Source organism: Pristis pectinata, chromosome 24, assembly GCF_009764475.1.
Source record: "Pristis pectinata isolate sPriPec2 chromosome 24, sPriPec2.1.pri, whole genome shotgun sequence".
Lineage (NCBI taxonomy): Eukaryota > Metazoa > Chordata > Chondrichthyes > Rhinopristiformes > Pristidae > Pristis > Pristis pectinata.
This window is the reverse complement of record NC_067428.1, coordinates 34,312,158-34,327,267: the sequence shown is the minus strand read 5'-3', so window position 1 is coordinate 34,327,267 and position 15,110 is coordinate 34,312,158. Positions and strand designations below refer to the sequence as shown.

Below are 15,110 nucleotides of genomic sequence, written 5' to 3'. Positions count from 1 at the left end.
GCTGTCAAATATTGGAAGAGTACTGGGATAGGGACGTGCTTTTGGTATAAATAGTGAACCTGAACAAATCACATTCTGAGTTTATCGGACTTTGTGCTGATGAAACTCAGATTAAAACAAGAAAATACTGATACATCAAGAATAAAGGGAGAAAAGTACAACTACTAGATCACAAAGCACTTCACACCAAGAATTATTAAACTGCAGTCACTCAACCATCATAAATAAAGTGACCAGTGTATGTTTAACTTGGTTGGAAAGGTGCAAATAGCCTATTCTTCCTTGATCACATCACTGCACCTTTCAATTCAATGTGAACAGGTCAAGGGTACTTCCCGATAACTACTTGTTTTTATGTAGATGTTTTCATTGTAGGTACTTAAGTGTCTGACTATCCTCTGCCCCTATTGGTGGACTTTCATTAAAACATCATCAGCATCAACTGATTAACGATTTCTACTTTTTAACCTTTGAAGTCCCGATTCTATCCCCAGTTCTGATATTAGGTATGGTCAAAAACTGGCACATCCTTTGCTATGGTTTTTTTTAAAAGCTATGTTAAACCATCCTGATATATCCTATAATTTCTTTTTAATATCCTCAGGGAAAGAACTGTATTTAGTTATCATAAGCTAGTGGGGACAAAAATGCTTTCCCAGAGCACTCAGAATCATACAGTGAAGAAAGGGGCCATTCAGCCCACCTCGCCCATGCTGAACGCATTACCCACCTGTATTAATCCCATTTGCCTGCACAGGTCTGTGCCCCTCTACTCCTTTCCTATCCAAGTACCTGTCCAAATACCTTTTAAACACTGTAATTGAATCTGCCTTTACCACCTCCTCTGGCAGCTCGTTCCAGACAACCACCACCCTCTGAAAAACTTATCCTTCAGTCCTCTTAAATTTTCCCCCTCACCTTAAACCTGTACCCTCCAGTTCTGGACTCCCTTGACCTGTGAAAAAGACTATCCTATCTACTGTATGCTCCTCAGAATCCTATAGATCCTTCTAAGGTCATCCCTTAAGCCTTCTATGTTCCAGTGAGAATAAACCCAGCCTATCCAATCTCTCCTTATAACCACAGCCCTCGATTCCAGGCAACATGCTGGTGAATCCCTTCTGCACTCTCTCGATTGCTACCAACTCCTTCCTGTAGAGTGGCAACCAGAACCGTACACAATACCCCAGTGTATTCTAACCAATGTTTTGTAAGCTGCAAAATGATGTCCCATCTCTTGTATTCAATGCCTCAGCCGATGAAGGCAAACATGCCAAATGCCTTCTTCACTACCCTATGTACCTGTGTCACCATTGCACTTAGGAAGAGCAACGTTGCTGAATTTCTTACACTGTAACAAAGCCCCGATGACAAATTATGTCTTCAAATGAGGGATAACTATTGGCAAAAACATTTCAAATGGTGCCAGGGGATCTGTTACAACCTCATGATGTATGATGAAATCACAGTTTAAAAAGTCTATTCTAAAAATTCTAAAACACAGCACCACTGTCACCCACGTACTGCAGCCTAAATTTTGTGGTCAGCCAAGCAGATCTTCGCCTCAGTGTACTAACTCAAGAAGCAAGAGAGCCACAGCTGTATTAGCATTATCAGCACAAGGACTACAATATATGAAGGAGAAATCCTACTACTACCTGGCCAGGAGAACCAATGATCCATGATAAATGCAGCTTTTCACAGACAACTGAAGTACAAGAGCTAGAAAGCAGCTGTCAAGAATTGGCAAGATGAGGAAAAGCAGCATGTTGTAACATGCCAACTTGAAGCAGCCCACTGATAGTGGAGAGCTTGCATTTCAACATATCAGTAATGGCAGTACATTCCACATGTGGGACAAGGGACCCACAGTGATCCTGCTGTAATCACAGAAAAGCCCAACCAGGTAAACATAGAATTACAGTGTTGGTAATAATGAAAATGCTTAATTCGCAGTGACAGTGAGATTATGGATTTTGTTCACATCAACCACACCCACTGCAGCAATCATGCCATTAGCAGTGTTTGAGAAGGTGGCTCACCATCTGTAGGTAGTTCATGTCTGAGAAATTACAGGAGGGCAGCAACTTCTTGGTGCCCAGTAGATTATGGGCCAGTTTTGAGCTCCTAATCTTCAAACACAGTTTTTCTCTGGTGACTAAAGGCTATATTGCAGGCAGTGGTGAATTTCATCAATGAAGGCTGGTTCCTGAGACGCAGTTCGATGTTGTTCAGTGTCTCATTATAACCTTTATTTGCCAGAGGATAATTTGTACCATGGGGACAGGTTGATAGAGGGCCTTTGTTTTGCATATATTTTAGGCCCATTCTCATGTTCTTCAATGAATAAGTCAGTGATGACTTGGAGATCTACCTCTGACCATGCACATACATAAGCATCATCTGTATGCTGCAGCTTGAAAGTTGGAGCTGGGGTAAACCTGGTTCTGCAGTGGAGCTGACGAGGGTTGAATAGTTTCCCATCTGACCTGTAGTTTAGCTTCACTCCAACAGTAAGCTTGTTGGAGGTGAGGTACAGCTTTGCAGGGAGAAGATTTGGGAAGTGTTGGGGAGATGTTGCAGCCTTGCTCAACACCAGTTGGCACCGAGACAGGGTCTCTTGTTGATCCATTGGTTAAGATCACAGCTTGCGTGCCACCATGAAGCAGTGCAAGATGGAGATGCAGTTTTTGTGGGCAACCAATGGATTCCTGTACATTCACATCTGCATGCATTTTAGGGATAGCACAGTGCCAGAGCTAGCAGAGCCATGCAAAAGACCAGGTTCAATCCTGAATTCTTGTGCTGTCTCACGTGGAGTTTGCACAATCACCTGGGTCTCATCCGGGAGCTCTTGGTTTTCTCTCACATCCCATAGATGTGCAGGTTGGTAGGTTGAATGGCCACTGTAAATTAAGCCGATCGTGGAGGTGAGTGGTAGAATCTGGGGGTGGGGAGGGAGAAGGGGGAGTTGATGAGAATGTGGGGAGAAAAAACAAATGGGACTAGTGTAAATGGGTGGCTATTGGTCGACACAGACTTGGTGGGCCAAAGGGCCTGTTTCCAAGCTGTGTTTCTCCATGACTTTACTACATACCAATACAAGTAAATTACATCTCGTTTTTCATTAATTTTACCCCATTAATGGTTGGTCAGATGCCATTCGGCAGAGGCTGGGCACAGAGTTGTCATCAATGACTCCATCAACCAGCTGCCAGGACACATCAGTGAAAGATCTGGCAAGGCTTTCTTCTATTTCTTATTTGGGACAAATGGGCAATAAACAGATTTGCAACCACCCAAACATTCACATGTTGCTGCTCTAAACTCACCACTGGTCACTCAACCCACTCCCAATAAAATCTGTGCTGAAACAAATGTAAGCCCACAAAAATTAGACTGCATCCAAAAGTGGCTTAATCCCTGAACAACAGAACCAAGAGCAGGGAGTCACTAAACTGCCTATAAAATATTATCAACGTTACTTATGTGTTGACATCAGTATACAAGAAACTTGTTCAGGTTAGTTAAGAGGCCCAGCAAAGGGGAGTTGAATGTGTGTTCAAGTGCACTCAATATGCTGCTGGCTAATCCACACAACGTACTACAGCAGCCTGGCATACTTTGTATCTGCCAGGGTCTCACAATGTGAATTTTTAATTAATGACGGACTGTCACAAGCCAATTATTTCTCTCCCTAACCTTTGCTATTGCTATTTCCCTAGGTAGGAAAGTGTTAATTAATACTTTCTCAATTCTACAAACAACCCCCAAAACATCTGATTCAATGCTCCATTTAATACATTGCAACCTGTCTCTCACCAAGACGCCAAGCAACTCATCCTCCACCACATTTTTTATACCACCTGTCAATATTTCAGGATGTTTAGAATGGCTTTACAACTGATTAAAAGTAAAAATAGAAAATGCTGCCAATGCTCAAGTCAGGACCTGTGAAAAGAGAAACCATTAACCTTCCATTCAATGACATTTTGTCAAAACTGGGAGAATTTTGAAAGCTTTTTTTTAAGTTGAAGTAAAAGATGGTGAGAACAAAGGAATGCATGTGATAGGATGTGGTGAAGAAAAAATGATGACACAGACAGTGACCTGGGAGAGGATGAAGGCAACTTGTTAACGGTAGCCAACCACAAGGAGAAGGTACACCACGGATCAGTGTCCATATTCTAATATCTTTAAAAGAATAAAACTGTAGTCAGTTTTCCAATGATGGAAAATGCAAGGAATCTAGGAGATTCCTTTGAAGCTATTTTTTCAGAAACTTCATGAAGTGGTACAGAGAAAACACACCTTAGTTGGTTCAACTCTGGTTGGATAAACCGAAACTGCTACCTTTGTCGGTGCAGTTACGTTAAAATGGTTGCTTTAGTTTCATAGTTATATGGCATGGAAAGAGGTGCCTATTAACCCTAATCCCATTTGCCTACATTTGGCCTGCATACCTCAGTTTTCTGTCCAAATGTCTTTTAAACATTGTAACTGTACTTGTCTCAAGCATTTAGAATATAGAACACTACAGCACAGTACAGGCCCTTCGGCCCACAATGTTATGCCAACATTTTATCCTGCTCTAAGATCTATCTAACCCTTCCCTTCCACATGGCCCTTTAAAAGACACTTAGACAGGTACTGTACATGGATAGAAAATGTTCAGAGGGATATGGGCTAAACACCGGCAAATGGGACTAGCTTGGATAGACATCTTGGTTGGCAAGGATGAGTTGGGCTGAAGGGCCTGTTTCCATGCTGTGTACCTCTGTGACACTATTGTGTTGATAATTATTTTATATTGAAAGTGAAAACAAACAAAATTGATAAAAAAACAACAAATTGCTAGAAATACACAGGATCTTTAAAACTAACAGGCCTGATCGGAATTCAAAGTATACCAGTCAGTAGTTCCCGTGTGGTTTGATTCTGTTGCTCTTTAAATGCAGGTTATTTTGCCCTCATATGCCACAAACCATTCTTAAACATGCAACACTTCTGAATTACAGCAACAAAGTGACATGCCCTCCAGTAGGGAGGGAGGATAAAAACCGGTAATAAGCCAACATCAACACAACACGAGCAAGAACATTGCAACATTAACGTGATCCAAAAAAAAGGACTGATTAAAAATTTCTACAATTCTGAATAAACGTATCATCCCAAAATACTAACCCTATTCTCTTCAAAGATACCAACTCTGAAACTACTAATATTTCCACTAATCACAAACAGAAAACTGAATACTGACGAATGGTTTATGATCAGTGAGAACCAGACTTTCACTGCACTTACCTTACAGTGAGCGGTTCCTGGGGCAGCCCTTTCGCAAACCACTCTCTCAGCCTGTCTGCTGTAACCTCAACCTACCATCCTCAGTGACGGCTCAACCTTACTCTGCCCCAGGTTATTACCCAGCCCAGCCAGGCGAGGATCTGCCACACCCACCACCCTCACCCTCACCGACCCCTCCTTTCCTCCTCACTGTTGGTGTTCACCAGTCACTCCTCAGGCCAGACTGCCCTCCCCCACCGCTGGCCCCTGACCCCTACTTGGCGATACTCAGGGCAGCCTCATCCTCCCGATCTCCCCCCTCCCCAGGGCCTGCGTCCCCCACCCCGTGACAGGCCCCACACCTCCTCTACCCTGCCCCCTCACTCCCTCTCCCCTTCACTCCCCCTGCCCCCTCACTCCCCCTGCCCCCTCACTCCCTCCTCACTCCCTCTCCCCCTCACTCCCTCAACCCCCTCACTCCCTCTCCCCCTCACTCCCTCAACCCCCTCACTCCCTCTCCCCCTCACTCCCTCAACCCCCTCACTCCCCCTGCCCCCTCACTCCCTCTCCCCCTCACTCCCTCCCCCTCACTCCCTCTCCCCCTCACTCCCTCCTCACTCCCTCACTCCCCCCTCACTCCCTCTGCCCCCTCACTCCCTCTCCCCCTGCCCCCTCACTCCCTCACTCCCCCCTCACTCCCTCACTCCCTCTCCCCCTGCCCCCTCACTCCCTCTCCCCCTGCCCCCTCACTCCCTCTCCCCCCTCACTCCCTCACTCCCCCTGCCCAGGCCCCGGCCACACCCGCCCTGGGGTGTTGCCCCTTCCCCCTCAGAGACCCCCGCGCCTGGCCTGGCCTGCCCCGCTGCCGCTGCCCCGCTGCCCCGGGCTTCTCCCCGTCGCTCGCTCGGCGGGCGCTGTCACCCCGGCTGCAGACGGTGCCCGGCGCGGGGATTCTGGGATACTGGCGGACCGGCCGAGTGCCGCAGCCCGCGCTCTGCCCCCCACTCGCCTGTCGGTGGGACCCTCCCAGCCCACCGCCCACCCCAGCAGCCCGATTGGTCCAAACTGGAAGGCGTTCCAGAGATTGGCAGTATAGATCATCCAATAGAAACGAAACTAGGGAAACATGGAGCGTTCGATTGGTTAAATCTCGGAAGAGGTTCCACAGGGGATGGCCATGAATATGACCGCGTGCCTATTGGTTGATCGGCTGTATGATGGACAGTTTATGGACCAACTACTATCCGCCATGCGGGAGACGTACGCGATGTAAATATTTGCTTGGCCACTGGTTATCGGAGGGGGGCGGGACCAACGTTGAGCGAGTTTTAAATCAATATTGTGCCGCCGAGATACCGTAAAGCAATGGGGGGGGGGAGAGGGGGGGGGGGGGGGGGGAGAGGGGGGGGGGGGAGAGGGGGGGGGGGGGGGAGAGGAGGGGGAGGGGAGGGGGAGAGGGGGAGAGAGGGGGGGGAGGAGAGGGGGAGAGAGGGGGGGGAGAGGAGGGGGAGGGGAGGGGGAGGGGAGGGGGAGAGGAGGGGGAGGGGAGGGGAGGGGGAGAGAGGGGGGAGGAGAGGGGGGAGAGAGGGGGGAGGAGAGGGGGGGAGGAGAGAGAGGAGGGGAGGGGAGAGGAGGGGAGGGGAGGGGGAGAGAGAGGGGGAGGGGAGGGGGAGAGGGGGGGAGAGGGGGGGAGGGGGGGGAGAGGAGAGGAGGGGGAGGGGAGGGGGAGAGGAGGGGGGGAGGGGGAGGGGAGGGGGAGGGGAGGGGGGGAGGGGGAGGGGAGGGGGAGAGGGAGGGGAGGGGAGGGGAGAGAGGGGGAGAGAGGGGGGAGAGGAGGGGGAGGGGAGGGGGAGAGGAGGGGGAGGGGAGGGGGAGAGGAGGGGGAGGGGAGGGGGAGAGGAGGGGGAGGGGGAGAGGAGGGGGAGGGGGAGAGGAGGGGGAGGGGAGGGGGAGAGGAGGGGGAGGGGAGGGGGAGAGAGGGGGGGAGGAGAGGGGGAGAGAGGGGGGAGGAGAGGGGGAGAGAGGGGGGGAGGAGAGAGAGGAGGGGAGGGGAGGGGAGGGGAGGGGGAGAGAGAGGGGGAGGGGAGGGGGAGAGGGGGGGAGAGGGGGGGAGGGGAGGGGGAGGGGGGGAGGGGGGGGAGAGGGGGGGAGGGGAGGGGGAGAGGGGGGGGAGGGGAGGAGGAGAGGGGGGGAGAGGGGGGGAGGGGGGGAGGGGGAGAGGAGGGGGGGAGGGGGAGAGGGGGGAGGGGAGGGGGAGAGAGGGGGGGAGAGAGAGGGGGGAGGGAGGGGGGAAGGAGGGGGGAGAGAGAGGGGGGAGGGAGAGAGGGTGTTTGAGGGGGTGTGGTGAGGTGGGAGGAGGTGGTGGGGGAGGGGTGAGGGGGTGTGGTGGGGAAGGGGTGAGGGGGTGTGGTGAGGGGGTGTGGTGAGGGGGTGAGGTGGGAGGGGGTGGTGGGGAAGGGGTGAGGGGGTGTGGTGGGAGGGATTGAGGGGGTGGGGGGAGGAGGTGGGAGGGGTGAGGGGGTCGGGTGGGAGGGTGTTGGTGGTGAGGGGGTGGGAGGGGTTGTGGGATGGGCGTGGACACACTCACCCACTTTGTCCTCGCCCTCCACCTTCCTTGTTAAAACCCACAAAGTGAGGGAGACCACTCGGCCCCTCCAGCCTGTTCCTCCCAGTGACCAGGTCTGATCTGCCTCACCTCCAATTTCATGCCTGACCATAAGAAGCTATGTACACATTAGACAATAAGATATAGCAGCAGAATTAGGCCATTCGGCCCATCAAGTCTGCTCCGCCATTCAACTAAGTTGAATAAAAGTAAACTTTGTGCTATTTACTTCTTTTTACATCAATTCCACAAACGTGAATTTTATTCCATGTATCAAATTTTTGGGTAGTAATTTGTGAATTCTGTAAGAGCAAATGTCTGTGACCCGAACGGCTGTAACGCGGAGGTCGCCTGTAATCCATTGGGCTCACGTCCAATGAAGAATGGATGGACAGGTCTAATGTCTCCACGTCTGCATCAAACTCTCCAAGGCACCTGTGTACCAATGACTGTGCTGCCCTCACGCACACTGAACATGACCTTCAGTCCACTCTGGATCTTTATTGCACAAAATTGCCATAGTCTGAAGTTCTCAATGAACATTAACAAGACCAAGATGACGTGTCATCTGCCTCAGGTCTTGCACAGGGTAAGGCCACACATTGAGTACTGTGTGCAGTCTGGTCCCAACATTATAGAAAGAGTGCAGAAGAGATTCACCAGGATGTTGCCTGGAATGGAGGGCTTTACCAAGGAGAGAGCAGATCGACTGGGGTTGTTTTCACTGGAGCGGAGGAGGTGACCATATGAAGGTTTATAAAATTATGAGGGGCATAGAAAGGGTAGAAAGTCACTGTTTTTCCCAGGGTAGGGGAGTCTAAAACTAGAGGGCACAGGTTTAAGGTGAGAGGGGAAAGATTTAAAGGGGACCTGAGGGGCAAGTGTTTCACACAGAGGGTGGTGGGTGTGTGGAACGAGCTGCCAGAGGAAGTGAAGAGACAGGTACAATCCCAGTATTTAAAAAACAATCGGGACATGTGCGTGGATGGGAAGGGTAAAGGGGGATCCGGGCCAAATGCAGGAACATGGGATTAAAGTAGATAGGCACCTTTGTCAGCATGGACACGTTGGGCGGAGGGGCCTGTTTGACGCTGTATGACTTCACCACTCTGTCTCACCAGTAATCACCAAGGAGGAACGAACCTTGCAGACGGGTGAGCACTTCCAATGCCTCGATAGCCACCGTTCTCCATGTGCGAGCATTGACAGAGCACAAGAACTTCATGAAAACATGGGAAAGGGGAGCTGGCGGAGGCCACTCGGCCCTTCAGACCTGCTTCTCCATCCCACACCATCATTGCTGATCATGCACTGCAGCACCCTGTCCTCGCCTTCTCCCCAGATCACATGATCTCTGAAGCATTTAAACAAAATATATTCACCTTTTGGGAAACTCCCCTCATGCATTTGCAAGACCCTGTGATGTATGGAAGGACGCCAAGGTCCAGCTCTACAATGGATTTGTCACCCCTCTGCTCCTCAGTGGATGCAAAACCTGGGCGAACAGCAGCTCCGGGACTGGAGAGGGGGTCACCAACAATGTGTCCGCAAGATCCGTTGCATCAAGTGGGAAGGTCAGTGCACTAATGTGTCTTGGATCCAGGAAACCAGGGGATAACTCGTCTGGTCTTGTTCAAAAATACTGCCATGCAATCTTTTATATCCACCTGAAGGATGGTACCTCCAACTGTGCAGACCTGCCTCAGTGCTACATGGGACCTTCAGCCCAGATTTTTGTGCTCAAGTCTCTGAAGTGGGACATGAACCCTTGAAGCCTCTGCAGTGTCCAGCACTCAGTGTGCAGGGGCAGAACCGCCCATTCCTGCCGTTAGGCCCTTTGTTTCATCCTGGTCCCAAGCTGTTCAATTTCCCCAGGATTTACCAGTGCTGGTTCCATCTTTGTCAGTCAGTTGTACATTTTGTCCAGCGTTTCTGTGTCTCAGTTTATTTCATGCATCGAGTTAATGCAGCAGATACAGTTTACAGGGGACGCTCGAACAGCCGTGCATAGTTCCCTGTGGGGACAAAGGACCCCCCTCCCTCTAGTTCCAGTCCCATTGTTGTACTGGAGACCAATAACATCATCAGAGCCTCACCAAGAGCCCGGGAATAAGGACAGGAAGCCCCAGAAATACTCAGTACATCAGGCAGCTCTGTGGGAGAGAAGGGTTAATACTTCAGCTCTACGACCTTCAGAACCAGATGAAGAGATCATGAGCAGGTGAAGAAATGGGGGAAATGGTCAGGAACAGGTGGAGCAAAGGCAGAGTCTGAGATAACTTGTCCAGGTAGCGGGAATGTGATGGTGACACTAACACAGCAGGCGTGGCTCCGGGGAGTGAACGGCAACCGTGGGTCATTACCGAAACAATGGGAGTGCTGTTCTCGGAGGCCGGAGAGTTGGTCAGTTCCCGGGTACGAACAGGGAATGCCGAGGGTCCTCAGTGGGTTGGGCAGTGTCTCTGAGGAGGGTTGGCATTTCAGTGCCTTAACCCTTCGTGACTCGGGCCGTTAGCTCTGTTTGTGCCTCCGCAGATGTTACCTGACCAGCTGAGGGTTTCCAGCAGGTCCTGGTTTTGTTTCAGATTTCCAGCATCTGCGGTGTTTTGCTCCTCAATCCCTCCCCGGAGGTGAAGTGACTTTGTTTTTCTCTCCGCGCAGCTGCTGCCTGACCTACTGCCGACTGCGTGTTGTGTACCTCACAGTTTCCATCTCACCCACATTTACAACTGACGAACTTTGACCACCTCTCAGACATCACCGCCACCAACTGCATCACAGTCTCTCCCGGCCACCGCCCGTCCCTTCTCCCCACCCCACCCCTTATCTGCAGTTTAAAACATATTAATTTTCTAAATGTTCCCAGTTGTGATGAAAGGTCATTCACTGACATTTTCTCTCTCCATAGATGCTACCTGACCAACTGGGTGTTTTTATATTTCAGATTTACAACATCTGCAGGTTTTTGCTTTTCAAACATAGAGCAGAGACTGCCAAGTGTGTACCCGAAAGACCTGGCCTCATAATAGGGACAGACGTTTCTTCGGTGACAGCCGTGATCATTTCTACCCAGGGTGGAGAGAGCTCTGGATCATCTCCCTCAGCTGGGATCAATTGTTAATTTGAAATCCGAGGTCGATAGATTTTGTAGCCAACGACCACATCTCCTTACATCTGTTGAGATGCTGCAATACACCCAGAGGCTGTGTTTACAACCAGTAACCTGCAGTTACCAAACCACCTCTCTCACCACCGTCTTCCCCAACACCCATCCCCACCAACCCACCCTAGACCTCTCTAACCACCCCTCCCCCTCCATCCCCAAGTTAGACATCTCTGAACCCCCTCCATCCCCTCCCTAGACCTCTCTAACCATCCCTTCCCCCTCCATCTCCACCCACCCTATATCTGTCTACCTACCCACCCCCACCCTCCCTAGACCTCTCCCCACCCGCCACCCCCTACCCATCCTCACATGCTGCAGAGGTTTAGAGAACTCCTTCTGGTCCTGCTCCCCTCATTTTGTCAAATTCAACAGTGACAATGAATGGACCAGAAGCAGTGTCTGAAACCAGGAACTCAGCAAGACGTCCGACCAGCCTCAAAAGCCATTGGCAGTTGTGAACTAGTTCTAAACGGGACCTGGGCGAAGCAGCTGCTTAACCCTGGCGAATCTAACCCTCTGCCTGTGAATGTCATAATCCCGCTGACAGAATTTACCACATCAGCACATTCCTGCCCCATTGGTTATGCAGTGACCTTGCCCTCACTTTATCCACTGGAATGAGGCAGAGAGCACAGGGCTCAGTTCAGCTGTTCTGTCACTGAATAACGGAAGAGACGTGGGGACGTGCGAAGCTCCCTCTTGCTTGCATATGTTCTTGGTGCTGCCATTGCGCTTCTTCGGAGCAGCGGAGGAGGTCAGAGTCCGAGCGGGAAGGGAATGGACAAGGCTGCAAACTGAAGGTCCCATTTGCAAACGGAATGAAAGTTCAGGCGATGAGTGTAACTGGAGCGGAAAGGCTTCAATGAAACATGTACAAAACAGATTTCACCAAAGTTTTATTTTATTGAGATATTTGAACAATAATGCTCAAAAAATTACCTATTGACGTAAATGCATCAAATATCACCGTCTGAAATTTAAATATTAATGCCGTTCTAATCAGAACCTGCTAAGGTTTTTAAACACATTTTCAGGCTGATATTCAACTCTGTGTGTAAAAAATGTACTTTAAAAAGATTCCACAAAGTTATGCTCAACAGAAATTACCGTTTCGACCTACAGTTCATTTTAAATTTCTCCTTCCATCCACGGAGTCTCTGGGAAGGTCACAGATCCACACTACAGGCACGGTGATGGTCTGGAAACTCCTTGACGACGGTGACTCATTCTCTGCATCGCCGCCCCTCCCACAACAGGATCCTACCTTTTCTTAATTTACCCACTGATGGGGTGGAGGATTGCTGACAAGACCAGCATTTGTTGCCTGTCCCTAATTGCCCTTGAGAAGGTGTGGATATGCTGCCTTCTTGAATCACTGCAGTCCTCCTGGTGAAGGTGCTCCCACTGTGCTGTTGGGGAGGGAGTTCCAAGACTTGGACCCAGTGACGGTGAACGAGCTGTGATATCTTCCATGGCAGGATGTTGTGCAGGAAGTTGTGTCTGCTGCCCCTGTCCCTCTGGGTGATGAGAGGCCACATGTTTGGGAAGGTGCTGGCCAAGTAGCCTGAGCAAGTATCTGCAACGTGTGTTGGAAATGATGCACACTCCAGCCACGGTGCACCAGCAGTGGAGGGAGTGAACCATCAGGGTGGCGGATGGGGTGTTAGTGCAGAAGTACTGCTGTGTCCTGGATGGTGTTGAGCTTCTTGAGAATTGTTGAAGCTGCAGCCACCCAGGCAGCTGGAGGGAATTTCATCACACTCCTGACCTGACTTTTGTAGATGGTGGAAAGTCTTTGGGGTGTCATGCGGCGAGTTGCTTACGGTAAGATACCTAGCCTCTGACCTGCTCTTTTATAGACGTGGTATTTATGTGGCAGGTCCAATTGAGTTGTTGGGATGTTGATGGTGGGGACTCAGTGACGGCAATGCCACTGAACATCAAAGGTAGGTGATTAGCCAATCTTATTGGTCATTGCCTGACCCTTCTGTGATGCAAATGTTGCTTTCCATTTCTCAGCCCATACCTGAACGTTGTCTAAGTCTTGCTGCAGGCAGGCATGGACTGCTTCAGTGGCTGAGAAGTTGCAAATGGATTTGAATATCGTGCAATCATTAGGAAATGTCCTCACTTTTAATGGAAGATCATTGACTGAAGATGGTCGGGACCTGGGCAGTGTCATCAGCCTTGGGCTGGGATGATTGACCTCCAACACCAGAATCATCTTTTGTTTATGACTCCAACCACTGAATTGTTTTCCCAGGACTCCTTGATGCAACATTTCATTGCATGCTGCCAAATGACAAGGGCAGTCTCTGTCATCTCACCTCTGTGGTCCATATTTGGACCAAGGTTTTGAAGTGGCTCTGGTGAAATCCAAACTGGTCAGCAGTGAGCAGGTTATTGGCAAGTACTGCTTAACAGCATTGTCAATGCTTCCTTCCACAACCTTGCTGATGTTGAGAGTAAATTCATTGTGCCATAATTTAACCAGATTGATTTTTGTCTACTTGAAGTTGCTTAGAACTTTGACTTCAGGAAAGGGGGGCGGTGTACATGCACCTGTCTACATCAATGGTGCTGAGGTCGAGAGGGTTAAGACCTTCAAGTTCCTGGGAGTGAACATCACCAACAGCCTGTCCTGGTCAAATTGCGTAGATGCCACAGCCAAGAAAGTTCACCAGCGCCTCTACTTCCTCAGGAGGCTAAAGAAATTTGGTTTGTCCCCTTTGACTCTCATCAACTTCTACCGATGCACCATAGGAAGCATCCTATCTGGATGCATCACGGCTTGGTACGGCAACTGCTCTGCCCAGGACCGCAAGAAACTGCAGAGAGTTGTGGACACAGCCCAGCGCATCACGGACACCAGCCTCCCTTTCTTGGACTCAGTCTTTACCTCTCGTTGTCTTGGTGAAGCAGCCAGCATAATCAAAGACCCCACCCACCCGGGATATTCTCTCTTCTCTCCTCTTCCATCAGGTAGAAGATACAGGAGCCTGAGGGCACGTACCACCAGGCTTAAGGACAGCTTCTACCTCACTGTGATAAGACTATTGAACGGTTCCCTTATACAATGAGATGGACTCTGACCTCACGATCTACCTTGTTGTGACTTTGCATCTTATTGCACTGCACTTTCTCTGTAGCTGTGACACTTTACTCTGTCCTGTTATTGTTTTTATCTGTACTACATCAATGCACTCTGTACTGACTCAGTGTAACTGCACTGTGTAATGAATTGACCTGTACGATCGGTTTGCAAGACAGGTTTTTCACTGTACCTCAGTCCAAGTGACCACAATAAACCAATACCAATAAAATCTTTGTAGTGCTTGTGGGAAGATACTCTCATGATGCTGTTGGGTAGCAGTTTCCAGGATTTAGACCCAGCGATGATGGAGGAATGGCAAATGTATTTCTAAGTCAAGATGACGTGTGACTTGCAAGCGATGGTGCTGCCATGTTCAAGTTTATTGTCATAGGCATACATCGGGTATAAATGCCATGAAAATTACCTTCTTGCAGCAGCAGCACAGAACATTACAAATGTGACCAACATAAACTAACATCAATTATACATACCATGTGCTGCTGCACGTGTCCTTGAAGGTGGTAGAGGTCACAGGTTGGGAGTTAATGTCAAAGAAGCCACAGACACCAACTGCAGTGATCTGTAGATAATACACACTGTGGCTATGGTGCCCCGCCGATGCTTACATGGGTTGCTGATTAATGACAGATTTCTACACAGTATTATTTTAATGTCTCACTCTGACAAGGAAGCACAAGGGATCCTCTTGTCCTTTAATTCACCATTTTCTATCTTGGCTAAATCTGGAGCAGGAATTCTGATTGATTTGAACTTCCTGTTTATTCTGGGCACTGAGCTCAGCTGTTGTGATACGTGGTTCAGTGGTGCGGAGGTATTCTTCTGTCACAGTGCCCAGGAAATAGGCCGTTGGCCACCTTCCTGGGACATGTGTCTCAACCACTGCTCTAGGACATACAACACTGAATGTTTGCAATTACTCCTCGATATCATTTTCTATCTGT

The 15,110-nt window shown here is 49.6% G+C and overlaps 1 protein-coding gene across 2 annotated transcripts in view; it reads right to left on the bottom strand.

The window, feature by feature from the left end:
* slc25a42 (solute carrier family 25 member 42) overlaps positions 1-5,545 on the bottom strand; it is a 43,869-nt gene extending 38,324 nt beyond the window's left edge. For both annotated transcript variants that reach the window (XM_052038172.1, XM_052038173.1), the window contains exon 1: positions 5,305-5,545. The gene's annotated coding sequence lies outside the window, so the exon portion shown is untranslated. The remainder of the gene's footprint in view (positions 1-5,304) is intronic.
* Between the last annotated feature and the right edge of the window lie 9,565 nt (positions 5,546-15,110).